The sequence below is a fragment of the Macaca fascicularis genome, chromosome 12 (assembly GCF_037993035.2).
Source record: "Macaca fascicularis isolate 582-1 chromosome 12, T2T-MFA8v1.1".
NCBI lineage: Eukaryota > Metazoa > Chordata > Mammalia > Primates > Cercopithecidae > Macaca > Macaca fascicularis.
The window spans coordinates 73,113,155-73,135,892 of NC_088386.1; positions in this window are offsets into that span (position 1 = coordinate 73,113,155).

Below are 22,738 nucleotides of genomic sequence, written 5' to 3' on the forward strand. Positions count from 1 at the left end.
ACACATTGGACAAGTGGGTCTCTATTGCCTCCACTTTTTTCATAAAAAGACTAAAAACGGTCTGCAAATGCAGTAAATCTTAATTTCTAATATAAACTCCAAATACAGAAAAAAAAATCGTAGGCCAGTTTAGACCAAAGTGAATTTGATGACCAGATGGTGAGGTCTAGAATATTAAAGAGATAAGCAATCTGAAAACTCAGCTGGTAGCCACCTCATGGGTGGGGTTTCTCCTTTTCTCTCCTTGAAGCAAACTTGCCTTCTCACAGAGCAACTTTATGGGGAACTAAAAGTACAAATGTAGGCAGAGCCAAGTCACCATTTAAAAATGCTAAATTTTTAACTGCAAAACCCCAGAATTTAAAAATGCCATTCTATTATGATTGTTCATACGAATAATTCACTCTTACCACACGGTTACGCTGTGCAAGTCCATGCGGTGTTCTTTCATGCATTATCTCACTGAGCTTCTTGGAGCCTGTGAATTTTCTTTTCAGATCTCCCACTCAGAAATCAAGGGCCTGCTTTTTCTTTTACAACCATTAATAGGAGAGTTGAGATTGTGTTACCCATTGAGTACTGAGGCATAGATGGGGGATCTCTAAGAGGAATGAATCAGCATTAAATCATCTTGTTGGTATATAATAATAGACTCCTTTGCCTGGCAGCCAAAGCCCTCCTCAGTGCTATCCAAAACTACTTATGAATCTTACTGCCAGCCCCTCTGCTTCATCTACTCTGTGCTCCAACCTCATTACACTGTATTCTTTGTCCCCACCCTTTCCCACCTCTTTGCTTTTACTCTCTAGTTCAGTCAGTTGCCTTGATCACCTTTCTTTCCTTCTTTCTTTCTTTTTCTTTCTTTCTCTTTCTTTCTTTCTTTCTTTCTCTTTCTTTCTTTCTTTCTTTCTTTCTTTCTTTCTTTCTTTCTTTCTTTCTTTCTTTCTCTCTCTCTCTCTTTCTCTTTCTTCATTTTTATTTCTTTATTTTTTTGACACAGAGTCTCACTCTGTTGCCCAGGCTGGAGTGCAGTGGTGCGATCTCAGCTCACTGCAACCTCCACCTCCTGGGTTCAAGCAATTCTCCTGTCTCAGACTCCTGAGTAGCTGGGACTACAGGCACACACCACCATGCCTGGCTAATTTTTATATTTTTAGTAGAGATGGGGTTTTACTATATTGGTCAGGCTGGTCTGGAACTCCTGACCTCAGGTGATCCACCTGCCTCAGCCTCCCAAAGTGCTGGGATTACAGGCATGAGTCACTGCATCCGGCCACCTTGATTGCCTTTCTCCCTAATCCTTATCTCACATTCTCTACCCAGCCTTCAATCCAGCTAACATTCCATATGTGCTGTGAAGCCTGCCTCAATTCTCCTTCCCCAGCTGGAAGTCACCTTTCCTCTTCTGACCATCTGACGCTGTTTATTAAGTTCAGAAAATCTGTCTTTGCAAGGATATACACAGCAACATTGTTATAACAGCAACAAGTAGGAAACAACATAAATGCCCATCAATGGGCTATCAGTTAAGTAAATTATTGTGCTCTGCTATACTGTGGAGAACAATGCAGCTATTAACCGTGGTGATATATATCTATATATTTACTGACTTGGAAAGATGACTACTACAGATTGATAAGTGCAAATATAGGGATGATTCTATCTTTAAAAGCAAAGGTAATTTAAATATCACCTTCTATATTCAATGGCTGAAGTCTCCCTCCCTCCTTTTTACTTGCCCAAGCTCTGACCTCAGAAGTGGCCTAATGTTTCTGAAAGTCCTCAAAGGATGAGGAGGGAGGATCCCATATGCTCACAGCTGCAGTCTCTATTCTGCATCTGTCCTTGAAGGTGGTCTAAGATGTTTCATTGCTTTGCCTTCTGATAGAGCCCATCATGGGAATGATGTTGATTCACGCCAAGCCATCAGTCTGTGGGTAGGCACTGCATTCTGTTGAGTGCAGTACTCATCACAACTCTCTTTCCTCCTTTGTTCCTCATTTGTCTCATATGTGATGAGGCACACAATAAACAGGATGTGATACCTATCCTGAAAAGGCTGTTAGTCACTTCAGGCTTCCATTCCCAGGCCCTGCTTGGAAGTTCCTTTGTAGCTATAGGATTGTAGTACTTTCCCCTAGGGGAGGCACATCAACTGAGTGAGAAGATCTGGGTTCAAATCCCAGCTCTGTCACTTACTAGCTTACCATCCTAGGCAAATCATTCTCTCTGAGACTCAGTGTCTTCCTGTAAAATAGGAGTGGCAATGTTACCATTTGCCTTTCTGGTAAAGAATGAACGAGATGTGATTATCAAAGTTATTCATATATTACAAAAATCTCCCACAAAGGATATTATTAAATACATGCCCAGTCACACACCTCCTTCTCTAACCTATGCTATCTGTCAATTTATTCAACTTCTGGGAATTTTTAAACTCTAGTCTTTGTTTTAAAAAAGGCCAGGATGGGAGCAACACCTGCATGACCTTACTGATCTGACCTTCGACGGACCTTTTGAATGTGAAAGGCCTGATGTCAGCCGTGACCCTGACTCAGAATGTGTCTCACCACGTTAGCAGGATCTAGGGTGGCAGCACTTTAGTGGATCCAACTCCTGGTGGAAACTCACAGCCCATTCTCAAGTTCTCATCCAGACCACAAGATGGGATCCAGAAAACCACTACCTCACATGTCAAATAAATAGGATCCCTTTGCTGAAATACAAAAAAAAAATGTGCATTTCCACGAAACTGAGGACTTGAACAAGCAGCCCACACCCAAGAGTTTGAGAAACATTAAATAAATGCCCCAGTTTCCTTGCTTTTTCACTGCTGAGCCTCTCTAGGAAGAATGATCTGTTCTGCACTGAAGGCCGTGATCACTTTTGGGTGTGTGGATTGCTGTGTGTTTCCCCTGTTGAGTGGTTTCTTTTGTGGGCCTCAGTTGTAGTTATGAGGTGTTAACAGGCTCCTGGAAGAGCCATCACATCAAGTGGAAGGTGTTAGATTTTGATCCTGGCTGTGGTTCAGGTTTATTTAATTTCTGTCTCCTCCCCCGACCTCCCTACTCTCAACCTATTAAGATTTAAACCCTTTGGCTAATAATGCCGGGTTTATTATTTGTATCTGTTTGGGGACTATATCCACGGTCATTCTTAGCCTTTATAGCTTTAGAAATAGCCTTTTCTTCCATCATGAAGAGGTTGGGCCTTGATGGGAAAACCTACCATATTCAAATACTTTGTACTCTTTTGATGCCCTTCTCCTGAGGGTCAACAAGAACTAGGTAAGTCCTTACTGCTATGGCCCATGTAGTTGACTTACAAACAACACATATAGATTTGTCTTCTTACGTGCAGTTTTTATTTTAAACCCAACTAGCTGGGTGCTGTGGCTCATGCCTATAATCTCAGCACTTTGGGAGACCAAGATAGGAGGATCACTTCAACCCAGGAGCTCAAGACCAGCCTGGGCAATATGGAAAAACTCTGTCTCTACAAATAATACAAAACGTAGCCGGGTGTGGTGGTGTGCGCCTATAGTCCCAGCTACTCAGGAGGCTGAGGAGGAGGATGGCTTGAACCCAGGAGATGGAGGCTGCAGTGAGCTGAGATCATGCCACTGCACTCCAGCCTGGGCTACAGAGTCAGACTTTGGCTCAAAAACAACTATATATATATAAACGACTATATATATATGTGTAAAAGTAAAAATAAAATAAAATAAACCCAACTGTACCCCAGTCCTTCTTCAGAAGCTCCCTCTGGGTCTGATGTGGGGTTTTCCTGCTGGTCATTTCTCATCTTGATAAACCCAGAACTCTCAGTGACTACTCTGTTGATGGATAATCATTGTCTCTCATATTTTGTCTCTCTCTCTCTCTCTCAATCTTGGTTTTAAAAAATACATATTTATTGGAGAAAATTTGAAACATCAAGATGCACAAAACAAAACATAAGAATCACAGATGAGCTGTCTTCGTGAGACAATTGCTGTTAACAATTGGCATGTCTTTCTAATCTTTCATCTATGATCAAATGGACTATTTAGCAGAATTGGGACCATCCATTATGCACTTTTGGTAAGTTTCTTTAAAAATATATATATATCAGAGTCATGTTACTATGATTGGTTTAGCATTCTCACTTCGCTGGGTGTGGTGGCTTGCATCTGTAATCCTAGCACTTTGGGAGGCTGAGGTGGCAGGATCATTTGAGCCCTAGAGTTTGAGACCAGCCTGAGCAATAGCATGGGACCTCATCTCTACAAAAAGTATTTAAAAATTAGCCAAGCATGGTGGTGTGTGCCAGTGGCAGGATCGCTTGAGCCCAGGAGGCGGTAGTTGCAGTAAGCTGAGATCACACCACTGTACACCACCCTGGGCAACAGAGTGAGACCCTGTTTCAAAAATTGTTTTAAAAAAGCATTCTCACTCTTCAACATCATTCCTTATGTTCACCAAACACTGAGAGTGCCTGTCTTCAACAACTTCTCATGCACCAGTTCTCTGTGCTCACCTTGTCTGGTTCCAGGTTTGAAAGTGTTAGCACACTGGGGCTGGAGACAGGATCTTTGGAGTCATCCAGAAAGCTCCAAGTATGAAACTATTCCAGTTCTGAACATAGGTATGGACTTACAGGATGAACAACGTCAGCATAAAAATGTAAGATATTCTCATGTGAAAAAGAACCTAAGAAATCTGCTCAGGGCCCTAACTGAGTAATTTAATCATCAGATCTATTGATTTCTTTCTACAACTGCCCACAGATTGGAATGCCATTTTTTGTCATTTATTTATTTATGCATTTATTTATTCATTCATTTATTTATTAAATGGAGTTTATTTTTCAGAGAAAGCTTAGGTTTACAGCAAAGTTGAACATAAAGTACAGAGTTCTCATATACTTCCTCCCCCACCATTAACATCTGGCACCTCAGTGATAAATTTGTAACAGTCCTTAGTCTCATGAACCAACAATGATACATCATTATCAATAAAAGCCCATAGTTTACATTAGTGTTGTGCTTTCTATGAGTTTCGACAAATACATAATGACATGTGCTATGGTTTGAGTGTGTTTGTCCCCTCCAAAAATTAGGTGTTGGAAACTTAATCTCCAGTGCAACAGTGTGGGGAGATGAGGCCTAATGTGAGGTGTTTAGGTCATGAGGCCTCCACCTTCCTGAATGGATTCTTTTAGAAAATGGGCCTTTGGGAAGAATAATCTGTCTCCTGCTCTTCTGCCATATGAGGAAATAGCATTACTCACCTCTGGAAGATTCAGCAAGATGGTCCTAACCAGACACCTGATGTAGGCACCTTGGACTTCCCAGCCTCCAGAACTGTGGGAAATAAATTTCTGTCATTTATAAATTACCCAGACTCAGATATTTTGTTGTAGTAGCACAAAATGAACTAAGACAACATGTATTCACCATCATAGTATTGTACAGAATAATTTTATTCTCCTAAAAATCCTCTATGCTTTGCTTATTCATTCCTCTCTCTCCCTAGACCCCTGAAAACCACTAATCTTTTTACTGCCTTCATGATGTTGCTCTATCCAAAATGTCATATCGTTGGACTTGTACAATATATAGCCTGTTTAGATTGTCTTCTTTCACTTAATAATATACATCTAAGGTTCCTCCATGTCTTTTCATGGCTTGATATCTCATTTTTTTTTTGCACTAACTAATATTCCATTGTCTAGACATGCCACAGTTTATCTGTTCACTTATTGAAGGTCATCTTGGTTGCTTCCAAGTTTTGGCAATTCTGAATAAAGCTGCTATAGACATCTACAAGCAGGTTTTTCTGTGGCATAAGTTTTCAACTTTTTTGGGTAAATACCAAAGAGCACTATTGCTGGGTTATATGATAAGAGTATGTTTAGTTTTGTAAGAAACCACCAAACTGATTTCCAAAGTTTCTGTACCATTTTGCATTCTCACTGGTGATAAGTAAGAGTTCCTTTTGCTCCACATCCTTGCTAGTATTTGACATTGTCAGTGTTTTTCATTTCAGCCATTCTAATAGATGTGTAGTGGCAACCTTTTTTATTTTTTAAGATAAAAGTCTTTCCTAGTTGGAATTGCCTAACAATGAGTATGTGAATATGAATCTAATATGTTATCCACTCTCTGTTCTTAAGCAAAAATGCACTAACTTCTGAGAGCCACACAGTTTGTCCCTTAGCCCCTCCGTTTTAGCACCATACTTGGCACCCTGTAGGTGGTTAGTAAATATCTGCTGGTTGCATGGATTCTAATGACCTAGCTGCCTCTGCTTTCGAGAACCATAAGGAATCCATTTAGAGGGTTTCAGACCAGCATTTAGGCATATGCATGCACATATACATGAGCACACACACATACACACACATACACACACACACACTCTTATGCTCTAGCTTGGGACTGTATTATTTAGACTCTTGAGCTCCAGACTTTGAGTACACCCAAATGTTGGCCTTGAGGCCAGTAAGTGATAACAAATGAAGAATGTTTTGGTGACGTTTTATTTTGGTCAATAATCAAGTCTAGTATTATATCTGGGTCTTAGACCATGAAAAAGTCACTCCTCCTATTGCTGCCCACATGAACAAGTTTCACACACCTGCGTCTAAGGACACACACATCTTGTCAAGATAGAAGCAAAGGCTGATGATAGCTGTGTTCACTTCCCTTCTCCTTCTTTTTTCCTTCCATCATGGTTCTTCTTAGGAGGGTTCTTGAAGTAAGGAGACCTGGCATTTACTGAATCCTTTGGAGGTAAACCTACCATCCATTTCTTATGCTCCCACTGTACTCTGTACTTATTCTGCACTATGTGCCTGGCATGGGGTAGGTGGTAATGCATGTTTGTTGAATAACTAATGTACCTTTGAGCTGATGTAGAAGTCCAGAGTTTGCTAGTAAAGAACTACATAACATTCCTAGGCTCATTGTTTGGAGTCATTATTGTAGCTGCTTTGCAACTGCAGAAATCACTACACGTTTTCCCTTATGAGCCCACATCCATAGTCAAATGTGGAACCGATACTCCCCAACCCCCTACCTCCTGCTTATTGTCAAAAACACACCACACATTGTAGCAATCATATTGCCAAAGCTTTACGGCATCCATAAATTGGAAACTACTGCCTCTGACAGTTATGGGCCTGTGTCAACACCAGATCATGCTGACTCTTCTGGAATGTGTTTGCGAATGCACTACACCAGCCTTGGAAGCTGTTGACATCAGAGGCTGTAAGTTAATTAGATGTGGCCCCAGAGCATTGTGGGTCTTGCCATCTAGGAGAATTTTTTTTTTTTTTTCCCTTAAATTCTTCTCTTTAATTCAGTCCCAGGGCAGGCGCTGTCTTGGCTGTCTTACTTGGTGTGGAGTCTGAGTTGCTGGGCAAGTGATGATATCTGTGAACAACTTCTCTTTCTTCCCTTTTGGCAGATGGCAATAGGAATGGCTGGAGACAGCAAGAAATGGTGGTGGCCGTGAAGTCCACTGTGAAGGAGGGACTACTCACCACATGCATGTTTTGAGCAGGCTCTGTCCAACCATGCCAGTGCAGCCCTCTGGGCAGGATGTTGCTGAGAACTATGCTGTGACTCCATTTTAGTGGCCATGCAAGCTGTGGGCTCCCTGGCCCTTGTGCATGTAATGGAGTGCCTGAGAGGACATCCTGGCTCTTTGGAGGTCCTTTCTCTGCCTTATTTTTCCTCTTTACTGTAACGTCCTTGTCCTTCAGAAAGAAAATGAGAATCTCCCACTGGTTAGAATATTCCCCTGAGTATATACACAATTTCTATTCTAAAGCAGCCAAGAAAGGAAGAGGATTCTGACTGGTTCTATCAGGCTTCAAGGAAAATGGCTATCCTGTGAAATCTTCAAGACTTGGGCTCCTTCTCCCCCTGCTGTGCCCTGGTGCAGGGCATTACACCAGCCTGACAGGTTGTCGTGAGTGCTTCAGCTGACAGGAGCCAGACAGACGGAGTGACAGACAGAAGTGGACATCTGGGGCAGTGAGAAATGAAGCCAAGGAGGTCAGGGAGAGTCCTGCAGAGCTGCTCGCTGCCAGTCTCGTTCCCTGCCCTGTCATATTGATTCAGCTTCAGGTGCCAAGAGCTGAGAAAGATGCAGAGGAGAAAGAGAGTTTACATTTGAGTGGTGGGAACCACATACACACACACACACACACACACACGCATACACATGCATTTCCACACAAAACCACCTAACATGCATCCACACAAGTATATGGAGGCTGAGTCAATACCTCAAGAGTTCTGAAGAGGAAGGAAAGAAAGATCGCTGTGGGCTGAGGTATGGATAAAAGTCTTCATAGACAGAGGCCTTGACTGAGATTCAGGTAAGTGTGGCTCAGGTGACATTCCAGGATAGACAGTAGTGGAAGCAAAGGCAAGGAGATGGGAATGAGGAGCTGTGTTCTGATGAGGGAGAAGCTTGGGAAGGAAGATGGAGAAGGGAGACAGGGCAGATAAGCTGGAGGATGAGTGTGAGGTCTTGGGGACAGGGAGTTTTGTCCATTGTATTCCCTCCTGTGAATACCTACAGCCCTGTTACCAATTCACATATTTTGACTATTGTTGAAAGGTAACTTAAGGTTAGAAACAGAAAGAGCTTAAATACCTTAGGCCATGTTCTTCAGATACGTGGAGGGTTTGGGTAGGATTTTGGGTGGGGTGAGCAATCAGTAGGTGATATGTAGACTCATAGAAGAGAGAGGTGCTTTTAGGCAGGTGGCCTAATTAAGAAATAAATGTGATAGTCCAAGCATTAGCTACTTCAGGACTCAACTAAGTTAGAGAGAGCTCAGAGGGAGTGAGGGGTGGCGATCAACAAGAGACGCAGTAAGGTTTTTGAAGAACAGGCTCACACAAAATGAGATGGAGAAATCTCAGGAGACCCTCTAACCAATCCTCAGTCCTATTTAAGGCAGTGGGGTGGCTGCAGCCATGGAGATTTTGCTGTCAATCTTTGGGGATACAGATGCTCCACAATTTCCAATGGGGTTACATCTCAATAAACCCATTGTAAGTTGAAAATATCATAACCTAAAAATGCATTTAATACACCTAACCAACTCAACATTGTAGCTTAGCCTCGCTACTTTAAATGTGCTCAGAACACTTATGTTAGCCTACAGCTGAACAAAATTGGCAACACAGTTCACTGTGTAGTATCGGTTGTCTACCCTCATGATCATAAGAGAGTATCACACCACTTTCCACTGACTTTGTATCATTTTTGTACCACTGTAAAGTTGAAAAATCCTAAGTCTAAACATCTTAAATCAGGGACTGTCTGTATTTCAACATTTTATTGCTATTCCCAGATACATCCTAGAAAAATTATTCTGCTTTAATTTAAGTTGCTTTGTGATTCATTCATTCATTCACTCACTCATTCATTCATTTATTCTTCAACAATCACCAAGCATATACTTTGTGCTTGGCCCTCTGCTAGGCTCTGGGGATTCATTCATAAATCAGACCTCCTGCCTGCCCTCAGAGAGCTTACAATTCAGTAGCCATCATATACATGTAAACATATACACATATGTGCAAGTAATAAAGGGCTGTGCATCTGCAAAAGGCACAATGAGCACATAAAGGAAGATGTCAGCTCTGCATTGAGGTGTGGGGCTAGGAGCATCTTAAAAGAGGAAGTGATCATTGGAGTTTTCATTTTAAAGGGTTCACCAAATGGACAAAAGGGGCCAGGGGGAGAATTTTCCAGCGAAGAGCAGAGTATCCAAAAGCCTTGAAGTGGAAATGACTGAGGTGGACTCCAAAAGTGGATTTTAAATTCCCTATGGTGAGGCATGGTGGGCTGGGGATACTAGAAGTCAGCGGGTCACTGTGGCTTGATTTACTGTATGTGTGATTGGAAATAATATTTATATTAAAGCCAGTAAGGCTATTATGAGGCAGGATGCAAGAATATCAAAACTTATTCTAAAACCAAAGACTTCCTAGCACGTTGGGAGGCTGAGGTAGGAGGATCACTTGAAGCCAGGAGTTTGAGATCAGCCTGGGCAACATAGTGAGACCCTGTGCCTACAAAAAAAAAAAAAAAAAAAAAAAAAAGCAGCCAGGCATGGTGGTGCGTGCCTGTAGTCCCAGCTACCTGGGAGGCTGAGGTGGGAGATTCACCTGAGCCCAGGAGTTCCAGGTTGCAGTGAGCCATGATTGCCCCACTGACTGCACTCCAGCCTGGGTAACAGAGCAAGACCCCATCTCTAAAAAAGTAAATATAGATAAGTAAATTTTTAAAAAGACTTCAAAGAGATGTCAAGGTTTTCGCAGACTGTTTCAGGGTATGCTCTTGCCCTAGTCTGCTCCAGCAGCTATAAGAGATATCACAGACCAGGTGGCATAAAAAAAAGAAATTAATTTTCTCACACTTCTGGGGGCAGAAGCCTCAAATGCAGGTCTGGCAGGGGCAGTTCTGGTGAGGGCTGTCGTCCTGCTTTGCAGATGGCAGTCTTCTTGCTGTGTCTTCACATGGCAGAAAGAGAAAGCACTGCTGTCTTTTTCTCTTCTAAGGACACCGGCTCTATGGGACTAGGGCCTTCCTCTCACTCCCTCACTTAACCTTTGTTACCTCCTTATAGGCCTTGTTTTCAAATGTAGTCACATGGGGGTTTAGGGTTTCAATATACAAAATTTAAGGGGGACAGTTTGGTTCATAGCATGGAACCAGGTAATGAAGATGATACTTCTTTTACCCACCTCTTCATTGCAAACAGTCAGCTGGCACTAATAGGGCTTTCAAGAAACTCGATGTGAAAGTTATAAAGGAGAATCTTACAAGAAGGCCGGATAAGTGAGTTGCGGACAAATCATAAGGGCCCTGCATTTAGGCTAAGGCTGTCCCATAGGTGGCAGGAAGCCCCTGAGAGTGACAGTCTTGATTGATTTAGGTTTCCAGATCCTTCTGGCTACAGTCAGCAAGTATTTAAGGGAAAAGCCTGGAGGCAGAGAGACTGGTTAGGAGGCTCTGGCCCTGGGCGGGTGAAATGGGAGGCTTGACAGGTTATATATAAATGAAAGATGTTTGGGGGAAAAAATTAAATAAATTGATGCCCTATTTGATTTGGGGGGAAGAGGGAAGGCAATGGAAACCTGTGGGTGACTCACAGCTTTTTGGCTTGGGTAAATGGTATTCCTCTGTTCTGGATTTCAGGGGAGCAGAAATCTGCTTCAGGACTCCCCTCTTGCGATCTAACCTACCTGGTAACAGTAATCGAGTCCCCTCCTGTTCTTGGTTTCCTGAGCTCTTCCGCCATTTTTTCTCACATTAAAATCGAGTTGTTGGCAAGTTTGAGCAAACACAGGTGTGAAAAAAAAAGGGAGGCCAGGTGTGGTGGCTCATGCCTGTAATCCCAGTACTTTAGGAGGCCCAGGCAGGAGGATTGCTTGAACTCCGGAGTTCAAGACCAGCCTCACCAACATGACAAAACCCGTCTCTGCAAAAAGTACAAAAGTCCCAGCTACTCTGTGAGGCTGAGGTGGGAGGATTGCTGAGCTGGCTCCCTGATCACTCAGGGATCACTGAGGTGGGAGGATCACAGGGAGGTCAAGGCTGCAGGGAGTCATGATCACACCACTGCACTCCAGCCTGGGCAACAGAGTGAGACCCTGTATCCAAAACAAAACAAAAAAAGAAAAGAAAAAAGAAAAAGGGCTTCTCTGGGTTAACGGTGGTGGACACTTGCTGTTTTTGGCCACCCAGTTGTTCTTCCACCCTGGTATAGCAGGCCCTTCTCTGTGCTCTATAAAGTCTTGGTGGACTGTCAATCAAATTAAGCCAATCTAATTGGCTTTACTGGGTCACTTGATCCCAACGTAGTCCGATTCACCAGGAATTTTTTTTTTTTTTTTTTTTTTTTGAGGCGGAGTCACGCTCTGTCACCCAGGCTGGAGTGCAGTGGTGCAATCTCGGCTCACTGCAACTCTGCCTCCATTCAAGTGATTCTCCTGCCTCAGCCTCCAGAGTAACTGGGATTACAGGCGCTGCCACCATACCCAGCTAATTTTTGTATTTTTGGTAGAGACTGGGTTTCACCATGTTGGGCAGGCTGGTCTCAAACTCCTGACCTCAGGTGATCCACCCGACTTGGCCTCCAAAAGTGCCAGGATTACAGGCATGAGCCACCGGGCCCGGCCTTCACTAGGAATCGTGAACAGCTTGATACTGGACACCAAATGTCCTGAAGGGGTAATCTGTACTCTATTCCCTGTTACCTTGATCCCAAGACCTTCCCTTCTTCCTGCCCTTTCTAAGACTAAGGGATTCAGCATTTCTTATGATGTTGTGAGCTGGGCTGTATCCTTTCAGTAAATTCTGTTTTGTTTTTTTGTTTTTTGTTTTTTTTAATTTAACATACTTAGTTTCCATTATTTGTAACTAAGGAACCCTAGTTGACGTCCAGAGAGTGTCAAGAAAAGCTCAGTACTCCACAACTGTCTCTGCTGGGCCCTCCTTGGGCTACGGGTGGAGCCCAGAGCTCTGCTGCCTCATTATGGCCATCACATGTTCTGTGCAGTCCCTCTGCCCATCTGTGGCAGGGAGTCAGGTTCGTCCCCTGTATGTCGAAACCATCTTCCCATCCACCAGACGCTCAGTTGACAACCCTATGGAAATTACTTCAGCTGCCTTGCCCAGCTGTCAGACTGTATGGAGGAGGGAGTCATAAACGAGGGGATGGTGGAAGACCATACACAGGACTGTCCCCAGAGAGGGCATGGAAAGGACAGCAGAGGCTCTGGCTGCTAAAGAGAAAGTGAAAATGGAGAGTTATAAAGGGAGGGAATGACAGATTGAGGTGGCCTCAGGTGAGCTTTGCCAATGCAACATTAGCTTTCCTTGCTTTTTTTTTTTTTTTTTTAAAGATACCATTTCCAAGATCTGCTGCCAGTAGTTTCTGAAATGCCAGGTCTGAGTGCCAGGGTAAGCTGGAAAACCAGCCAGCCAGGACTGCAAGTGCCAGAAGATTACAAACACAGCCAGCCACTCTGCACAGCTTGCTGGATAGCCCCGTGCCTTCTCATTTGTGCCAAATGGATGTGGCCATCAAGATAATCTTCCAGGCCTCTGGTCCAGGCGCAGGCCCAGAGAGGCAGACCCACCCTGGAACCCTGGAGCTGGCCTTTGGCAATGGTTTGGGGGCTTTAATGAATGGTCCTTCTTGTCACATTCGGGCAGGTCTGTATCCATCAAAGAAATTCAGCTCTCTCCATGTCTCCTGCTGCCAGGAGTGATTGCAGAACATCTGCCAGTAGTTGGATCAGGACTCACTTCTGTCTCTATAATCCTTTGAGCTTTCTTTAAACAAAGAGGCTCACTACCTTCTTCCCCATCCTCCTTCCAAAAGTAAGCTATCAAAGCGCATTAATACAGAGATGTTTGTGTTTTATGTTTCTAGAAAGAAATATCAAAGGCAACAATAATACTAGAAGAATTGCTCTGAGCAGGCACTCACTATCTATCCTATACACATAATGAATCTAAATATCAGGTAACTGATATTCAGTCTAAATATCAGGCCTTAGGTATAAATTTATTATTTATTGGGCACTTATGATGTTCCAGGCATTGTGCTAGGTGCTACCCAGGAAGGCTCTGAGGAGCTTAGTTTCCTGTTTAACAGGAGGCAATGACAGGGTCACAAATAACTGGAGTTCGAGGTCTAACATTCAGCTGAGGTTCAGCCCAGAGCACAGAAGTTGTGGTAGGAAAGGTCTGTTTTTAAATTACCCCTGCTCCAACTGCCATCAGTGAAATGTCTGGTCTACTCTTTGGTACTTATCACATATCTCCTTGGGTGGTCAGCTCTCCTTGTAGGTGTGTGCATGTCTCTCCACTTATAGGGGAAGGCAGGGAGAGACTCATCTTTGACCTCGTATCTCAGAAGAAAGTGAGCACTGATTGATGGACTGGTTGGCTCAGGCAAATTCAGGGATTTTCAGGATTCACTTTAGGGCTCCTTATGAGTGGCAGTTCAGGAAGGAGACATTTACTCATCATTTTATATCCTTCTGTACTCTCTGAGATTTGTAAAATATCCTTAAATCTTCACTGGTGACAATTGTCTCTGAGTATAAAATTGGCCCGGGTTTGTATGATGACACTCAATGTAGCAATTTTTAATGGTGTTTTATGAAGAGCACTGAATTCTGGGTCTTCTAGTAGAGGAACATGTTTGTCTATGAGTGTATTAGCTGGATCAGGCAGGTTGGATGTGCTTCTGATAACTGAAAAAAACACAACAGGGACATAACAAGCACATAGTGGGAGTTTGGTTTTCCTTCTTAATGACAAGCAGCCTTTAAAAACTACACATTCTGAGGCTAGGCACGGTGATTCACGCCTGCAATTCCACCACTTTGGGAGGTTGAGGCGGGCAGATCACTTGAGGCCAGGAGTTTGAGACCAGCCTGGCCAACATGACAAAACCCCAGTCTCTACTAAAAATACAAAAAAAAAAAAATTAGCTGGGTTTGGTGGTGCACCTGTAATCCCAGCTACTTGGGAGGCTGAAGCATAAGAATTGCTTGAACCTGGGAGGCAGAGGTTGCAGTGAGCTGAGATGGTGCCATTGCACTCCAGCCTAAGTGACAGAGTGAGACTCTGTCTCTAAAATAAAAATAAAAATAAACTATACATTCTGAACTACTATTAAGAACCTCTTTCCTACTGGACAATCCCTGCCAGCCACCTTCCTGGCCGTACAGGTGTGGAGACCTGTCCCTTTCCACATTCCCTGTGCTATCCTTCTCCTGAAACAAAAAGACCCCATGGGACAAGGAGGGACGTGCTAGGTTCCTAAAGTTCAGAGCAATGAAGTTCCCTTAGCTCTGTTGAAAAGTTTCTATCAGACTTTATCCCCAAGGGCCTTGGCCAAGAAGCTGATTGTTTTCAGAAGAGGTCTTAAACACTTAACCTTCCCATGGCCTTCTTATCAGTACCTTCCTTCCAGAAGCCTTTTCCCTTCTCCCCAAAGTGAAATGTGTGTCCAACCAAGACAAATGCTGGAGTGGATGGAAGTTCAGCCACTTCAAGATAAATGCCAAATTACAAGGACATACCCACCTGGAGTTGTTATTGTCAGCCAGGCACTGAGGAAACAGGCCAAGTGGGCTCTGGAGCAGGCCCATTGGAATCCAGGCTATACCTGTTATGGGGCCTTCGGCAACTTAGTTACTTAACATCTTTGAGTCTTACTTTCTTCATCTGTAAAATAGGAATTAAAATATCTGCTTTGCAAGATTGTAAAGATTTGAAGTAATGAATTAATCCATAGTGACATGAGTGAACTTTCATTCACCCACCAAACATTACATGTTGACTGTGTGTTAAGCAGTATGCTGGGTGCCAAGAGAGGTTTCAAATAGTAATTCAACATGCCATTGCCCTGCAGGGATTCAGACCTAGAACAAGAGGTAAAAAATTTAACAAACACATTAAATCAGGTGATGAATGCCATAAAAAATATGTACCAAGTTTACTAGTGTTACAAAATAGGAGTGAAATTCAGAATTCAGAAATTACAATAACAAGTGCTGTTTTGATAAGTATGATGATTTCTTCCCAAAGAATTGCTGATTATACTTAATTAGTTCACTTATTAAACAGTTCAGATGCCTCATATGGGTCAAAAAGTCAAGAGAGAGTCTCTGTCTCTTTTTCCTGTTCCTATTGCCTCTGGTTGAAGGTGGCATCACCTGCAGGCTGGTGACCTGCAGCAGCCTCCTAGCTGATCTTTCTACCTCCAGATGTGCCCATCACCATCCATTTGTTTGCTAATTGTTGTTGATGTTAGTAATAGTTCCTCATACCTGTACAGTGTTCCACTCATTTACACTCTTTCCTCAAAAGGCATCTAAACTGACCTTCACTACAACCAAATGAGATGTAGGAAGAACAGAGTGATTATCCTTATTTTTAAGGAAAGTGAGAGCCTTAGAAGCCAAATGACTTATCTGGGGCCAAACTGAAACTGAAGCTCATCCCTTCTGAGTCCAAGCCCAGTACTTTCCTTTCCATGTCTCTCAAGCAAAGGCACTGGGCTCTTAAATAATATTATGGCTTCTTGTTTCTCAATGTAACTGACAACTTTGTTGTTTGCTAGAGCTCAGGGGAAGCATCTGTTTGACTAGACATGTCTGACATTCCCAGCCACTCTTGCCAAACCTGAGATTAATTAGGGAGTGCAACTAGAGTCCTCTCCTATTCCAGAGGCCTCTTGGGTCAAGCTCCTGTCAGTGGCCCAGGGGCAGTTTTCACAGCTAGATGGAGGTTCTGGGTGAAACCCCTGGCAGACAGGGTTTTTTCCTTGCTCATGCTCCAAGGGGCACCCTGTGAGGGGCCAGGCTGGGGTCTAGGAACAAAGTGTGCCAGGCACAGCTCTGGTTGAAGAGGGCTGCTGGGCAGTGTCCAGGCTCCTTCTTGTTCTGGTGTTACAATAATTGTCTTCTGAGCAGCACTTGCTTCTGCTTCATTAATTTCACATATTCCCTCATATGTTCATTCATTCGTTTGTCCATTGATTCAACATATATGAAGCACTGAGTATGCAAATCAGAAAAAAGACACAGTCCTGGCCTCTTCCTTCCATCTATCTGAGGACTTGTACTGATTGCATCGGTCCTGTACCTGCTTCACTGACCCCACCCCCCAAGGGAATGCCACATGCTCACAGCCCTCCTGCCAACATGGCCAAGTCTGGTACCAGGTGACCTGCCCTTGCAGCCCAGGCTAATTGGACCAGGGCTGGGCACATCACCCAGAATAGATATACAATTGGCTGACCCCTCATGTGGTCTTCCGGGAAAATCTGAACCACATCAATCAGATCCGTGCTCCTGCAAATTTGAATTAGGAAATATAGAGTGATGGAGGCAGTCCAGAAGCACAAGCTATAGGGCTGACTGACTTGATGTTGAGTCTGGGCCATAGCTGGCTGAAACCACATGTAAGCTAAAGTGATTGAGAAGAAGAAACTGTGATTAAAGTTCAAGGGAGGCTTACACCTGTAATCCCAGCACTTTGGGAGGTCGAGGTGGGAGGACCACTTGAGGCTAAAAGTTCAAGACAACAAAACAAGACCCTACCTCTCCAAAAAAAAAAAAAAAAAAAAAGTGCAAGGAATACAATGGTGAGCAAATAGACAAAACTCCTCTCCACTTGGAGCAAAAATCTTGACACAGTGCTTGCATGAATACAAGGCCCTATGTAGTCTAGGTCTCGCACACTCACCAGCTTCATGTCCTCAACAAGGACTCTGGGTGTGTTGCAATTTGCAGCTCCAACATGTGATTTCTGAGACATGGTGGGATTGTTTCCATCATAGTATCACTGTGTGGATGTGCTTTCTCCACCTCTCAATGCTTGCTCAACAGCAAGCTCAGCACAAACACCATCTTCGCCTGGAACTTTTTGCTTGACTGAGGCCCCATTTCCCCATCCCAGTGAAAGTGGGAGGTCCTTCTGTGTGTTTATATAGTGCCCTATATGTATGCCCTTACAACACTCTCCTTTACATTTGTTCATTCATTCATTCACCTATTCAACAAACTTTTTTTTTTTAAGCACCATCTGTGTTAGGTGCTACGGAATAAGACACAGCCCTTGGCCAAAGGTCTCCCCATCTTTTAGGGGAAAACATATGGAATTGAGAAAATGTCATTCAGTTTGAAAGGTGCTGAGATCTTTGTAATTGTTAGCTGCTCATTGGACTTCCCATGAAACGATGATTTTATTGCAGTCAAGGACCTTGTCTCCACCTCCTCAGTAAATAATTATTGAATGAATAAATATGAGGAGACTCACCTAAGATTGATGAGTTTTGCTGGAGAAATAGGGACACTATTTTGTTTTTTTATTTGATTTATTTATTTTTTCAGACAATTTCACACTATCACCCAGGCTGGAGTGGAGTGGTGCGATCTTGGCTCACTGCAACCTCCGCTGCCCAGGTTCAAGCAATTACCCTGCTTCATCCTCCTGAGTAGCTGGGATTACAGGCATCTGCCACCATGCCCAGTTAAATTTTGCATTTTTACTAGAGACAGGGTTTCACCATCTTAGCCAGGCTGGTCTTGAACTCCTGACCTCATGATCCAGCTGCCTCAGCCTCCCAAAGTGCTGGGATTACAGGCATGAGCCACTGCGCCCGGCCATAGAGGACACTATTTTGAAGACACTTTCCAATTGGTTTCTCATCTTGGAAATTCACTTTCTTTCTCTGCAGCCATTCCAGTATCACTTTCCCAGGGAAGGGGAAGGGGAGAAAGGCAAGTGCTATGTAGAGAAGGAGGACATTACCTAGGCACGGTTCTGATTAAAGAAGAAGGGGAAGTAGGAAGCCTTTCTGGGCAGGAAGGAGGAAGAAAGGCAAAAGGTCAGACCTGAGTGTTCTTAACTCTTCTTTCACTTGGGGTTCAACCTGGAGAGCGCTATCAGGAGAAAATACCCAGATAGACTTGGGGGAACATCTAAGAACATGATTACTCCTTGCTTCTTCAGGGATAGCTGGAAAGACTGAATATCTCTCCGAAGACTCATGAGAGGCATAAGCCCACTTCCTCCCTGTTGCTGGAAGATAGAAGTGGCTGAGGGCTGTCTGGATGGATGAGCTGAGCTAGCACTTCCCGTGGCCCTTGCCTTTCAAATGGTAAATGGTCAGGGCCAAGATATCCAGTGGCTTCCGAGAAGAACGATGGACTGCAAGGTACATGGATTCGGACAACAAGGCTATAGAATGCGCTTCATAACTGGAGGAAAATGGCAAGGTTTAGGGGTTTGTGGTCATAAGCAGTGAGTTCCAGCACACTGTCAAGACAAACACGCAAATGATAAACAAGTAGATCAGCCACACTTGAATTCAGTGACTGTCCATGCCACTGAACTGTCTTGTCAGGGACAAGAGGCAAGTTGCCACTTAAACAGAGAATTCCATTCAGTCCTGGATGGATAGTCACACACCTTTTAGAGCCAAGCATATGAGGTCCTATGATTGTCCCAAACTGTGTCATATGTTCCCATCCCTGCGGCTAGTGGAGTTGAACTCCTTTGAGAAGACAGGTGTGTTTGGAGTGGAGGGTACTGAGCAGATAAGTATTTTAAAAATAATAGTGGATTCTGATGATTGTCCCACTGCTTCAGATTAGCTGATATAGCTGCATATCTGTCACTGACTGTCCCCTAGTCTGGAGGGGGCACAGTCTCTCAGCCTTGGAGACAGTTTCACCTTGAAACCATTCTCGGATAATCTGGTTACTTATTACACATACATTTCACCAAGCTTCATCTTTGCTTAGGGCAGCTTTACACCTTCTTAAAACCAGTTACTTCCATAAAGGATCTGGGATACATGGAGGTGGGGTTAATGCATTCAAAGGAATAGTCAGACGTGGCAAGAAGGTGAGTTTCTAATAGAGATGTTTCCAATTAATCATCCTCACATTTCAGATGGGATAGAGCAGAGAGCCACCAAGGGCCTGCCGGCCCAGGCCTGCTCGCTTACACAGCTCCATTACAGCCTGTTGTGCAAGCAGCTGACCACCAGGACCCACCCCTTGCAGTAGGCATGCAGCTCAGAGTTAAGTGTTTCTGGGTGTGAGGGTCCAGAGGGTCATAATTGAGAACTGCTGTGCCCCTCTGCCACTTACTCACGTTGCATTCCAGGGATCATTGAGTCTGTGTGGGAACCTACAGTTGAGCCTACCAGGGTCTTATCAGAACTCAAATTTGTGTCTAGGCGAAGCCAAAAGTTTTGTGGTCATAAGCAGTGGGTTCTTCCTTAGAGGAAGAGGCAAACAATTCAGACTGGCTCCTGGATAGACAACACTAAATACTATCCAGCAAGTGTGGAAACATCTGTCCAATGGTGAGCCAGTTCTCTCTGTCTTCTGGTTGAGGCTCAAGCGAATGGGCAGAGACCTTTCAGCCCTTTCAGTGTGATCTTGAAAGGAGATTGCTGTGCTAGGTTACAGGCTGAGTATAAGTGAGGTCAATAGAAATTACATAACCAACAGGTCAGGGTCAAAGACATCCTGGCTCCCAAAGCTGCCTGCCCTTTGGCACTGGCCCCATTAGATCTGTGATGTTTCTTCTTTCTCAGCTGCACTCTTCTTTCTGGTCCACACTGTATCCACCACCAAACTGCTGAGCTCCACCATGTGGCTCTAGATTGTTTTTTGTTATAGAGGGAATTATATTGATAAATTATATTTGTCAAAGAAATGTCAAGCTTTCTCTCCCTGATAATGACAAATGTTTGTAACTTTTCTCATTCTGCCAGACTTTTCATTTGATATGTTTGTCTGATAATGGGGCTCATGATAGATTATATTATTATTCAAAATATTTGCTGTTCCTCCCTGGGAGAAAATTATACTTCCCCCACTGTCCTAGTCCATTTGTGCTGCTGTAACAGAATACCATAGACTGGGAAATTTATAAATGATGGAATTTGCTGTCCCTTCAGTCACTGCCCCCACCTTGGTCTGTGCCTCTCTTGGAGCTGCTGCCTTTGAAGTTGGTGGCCCAGCGGGACTTCAGCCCTTTCTGCCACTGTGGCTCGCTTGAGTGGAGCTCTCTGGCCCACCACATCTGCACCACTCCCGAATCTGGCCAGTAACTTCCAGCTACAGCAGTGTGATCTCTCCAGAGGACCAGGAGGGATGTGCCCAACTGGGATCTACCCTTCCCCTTCCCAGGCAGGGAGATCTGGCTCCTCCCACCAAATTCAGCTAAGCCATTGGGTTTTGGGGTAGGGAAGCCAAGGAGTTACAAAAGCTGAGTGGTAAAGAGGGGCTGAAGGGGCTTGTGGTGAGGGTATCAGTGACTGGGGTGGGAGATAGGTAGAGACAGATGGTGTAGAATTGGAAAGGGAGAACCAAGTTAACTGATGACCAAAATAACATTATTACACCAATAAAAATATCAGTATTTCTGTGCATAAAATAGCATTTATACCAAACATCAGACAACCAAAAACCAGCATTGCAATCACCAGATAGATCGCTCTTGGTTATTATTCTTAAACAGTGTATGGAGTATTTCATACAGTGGAATAAACTCTTAAGACCTAACCCAGACATCATTCCTATTTTTCTCCCCTTTGTGTCCTCAAAAGTCCTGATCCAGACTTCAACCTGGAAGGAGGCAAGTTAATTGTGGGAAAGGGAGGGAGGAAGGCACAGAGGGGAGGTATTGCTGAAAACGAGACTCCAGAGGACCTAGCCCAGAATGGAGGGTAGCCAAGCTGGCCATAATAGTGTGCGGGCTTCCCCAAGTACTGTGTCTGGCAGCCCTCCGTGCCAGCGCAGGAGGAAAATCTGGTTGAAGGGAGAGCAGGGAACTTTTATGATGCCCAAAGATTTCCCCAAGACAGATGTTTTTGCTTCTTGGCATTGCATTCCTGGAGGGGCAGAGAGATGGACTCACTGTCATTGAAAGTGACTGTGTCCCTGTGGTGAAATTGGCCCAGTGAGAACTGGTAATACATTGAGGTGGTTCCTTAGTTTGGTTAGTTTCCTAGAAGTTGAAAGCCTTATTTCTCTGAGTACATTTCCCTTTAATCACGATGCTTTCCAGAGACCCAGGCTTCAGCTGTATCCAGCACAAAACAATTTGGGTACAAGCCACAAAGAGGACCCTAACAGCATGCATAAAGACGCCAACTCCTTGAAATTGATATGTTTTGCTTCTCATTACTGCCATCCCCACACATGCCTATAACATGGATTTGAAATGGCCTGTTTCTATAAAGACTGCACACTGTTTCAAGCCATCACAACAATGGGTAAGAAGCATTTACACTATCTTTTTTTAATGCAAAAGACAGAGTTACATTAAGCCATGCTGCAATTAGCTTTGAATGTTTTTTTCAGGGTGCAGTCTGCTGTGCATGAGACCAAGACAAAATGCCATTCCAGGTGACTCCGTGACCCTATGTGAGTATGTGTGTTTAGGCACCTATTTAAAACATAACCACAGGCCAACATACCTTTTTTGAAGCACATGGATATCATTACTACACTTGAATTTTGGGTTGGAAGGAAATACAGCAGTTAAGCACCTGAAATCTCAGTAGACAAAATAAGAACACCATCAAGTTTTACAACTGTGGGACAGAAGATTGCCAAATATAGGTTCCATTAAAAAAATTAGAAACTAAGTTATGTTACATACTTGAGTATTTTTGTCACAGAGTTATTACCTGTAACTAGAAGATTCAATTTCTACTAAGAAGTGGAGTAATAAAAGGAAAAACACCGGTTGTTGTACCTTTGATCCCAATCCCATTGTATTCAGACAATGCAATGGATTTCTCACAAGCTTTTCATATGTACAAACAATGCACTAGTATTCCTAATATTCTAAATGTGTGTTGCTTGTCTTTTGCTAGTGGCAAAGAGGACAGGCATTAAGATGTCTGTCCATCAATTTCTTGATGTCTGCCCATCAGTTTCTCTCTTGATCAGGTGCTCCACCAGACTCAATTTAATGGAGGAAATCTCATTCAGGTCCTGGAAAGATTAAAGCACCTTACCCTTTACTTCTAAATTGAGTTCCTCTGGGAATCAACTTGAGATCCAGAAGTCCTGAATGAAATCAAATGCTTTGGGAGATAATTTGTGTTGCCTTAAAGTCTGCTCTCTTGAGGACTGTAGACACCGCAAACTGCCTTCTGTATTGTGTTC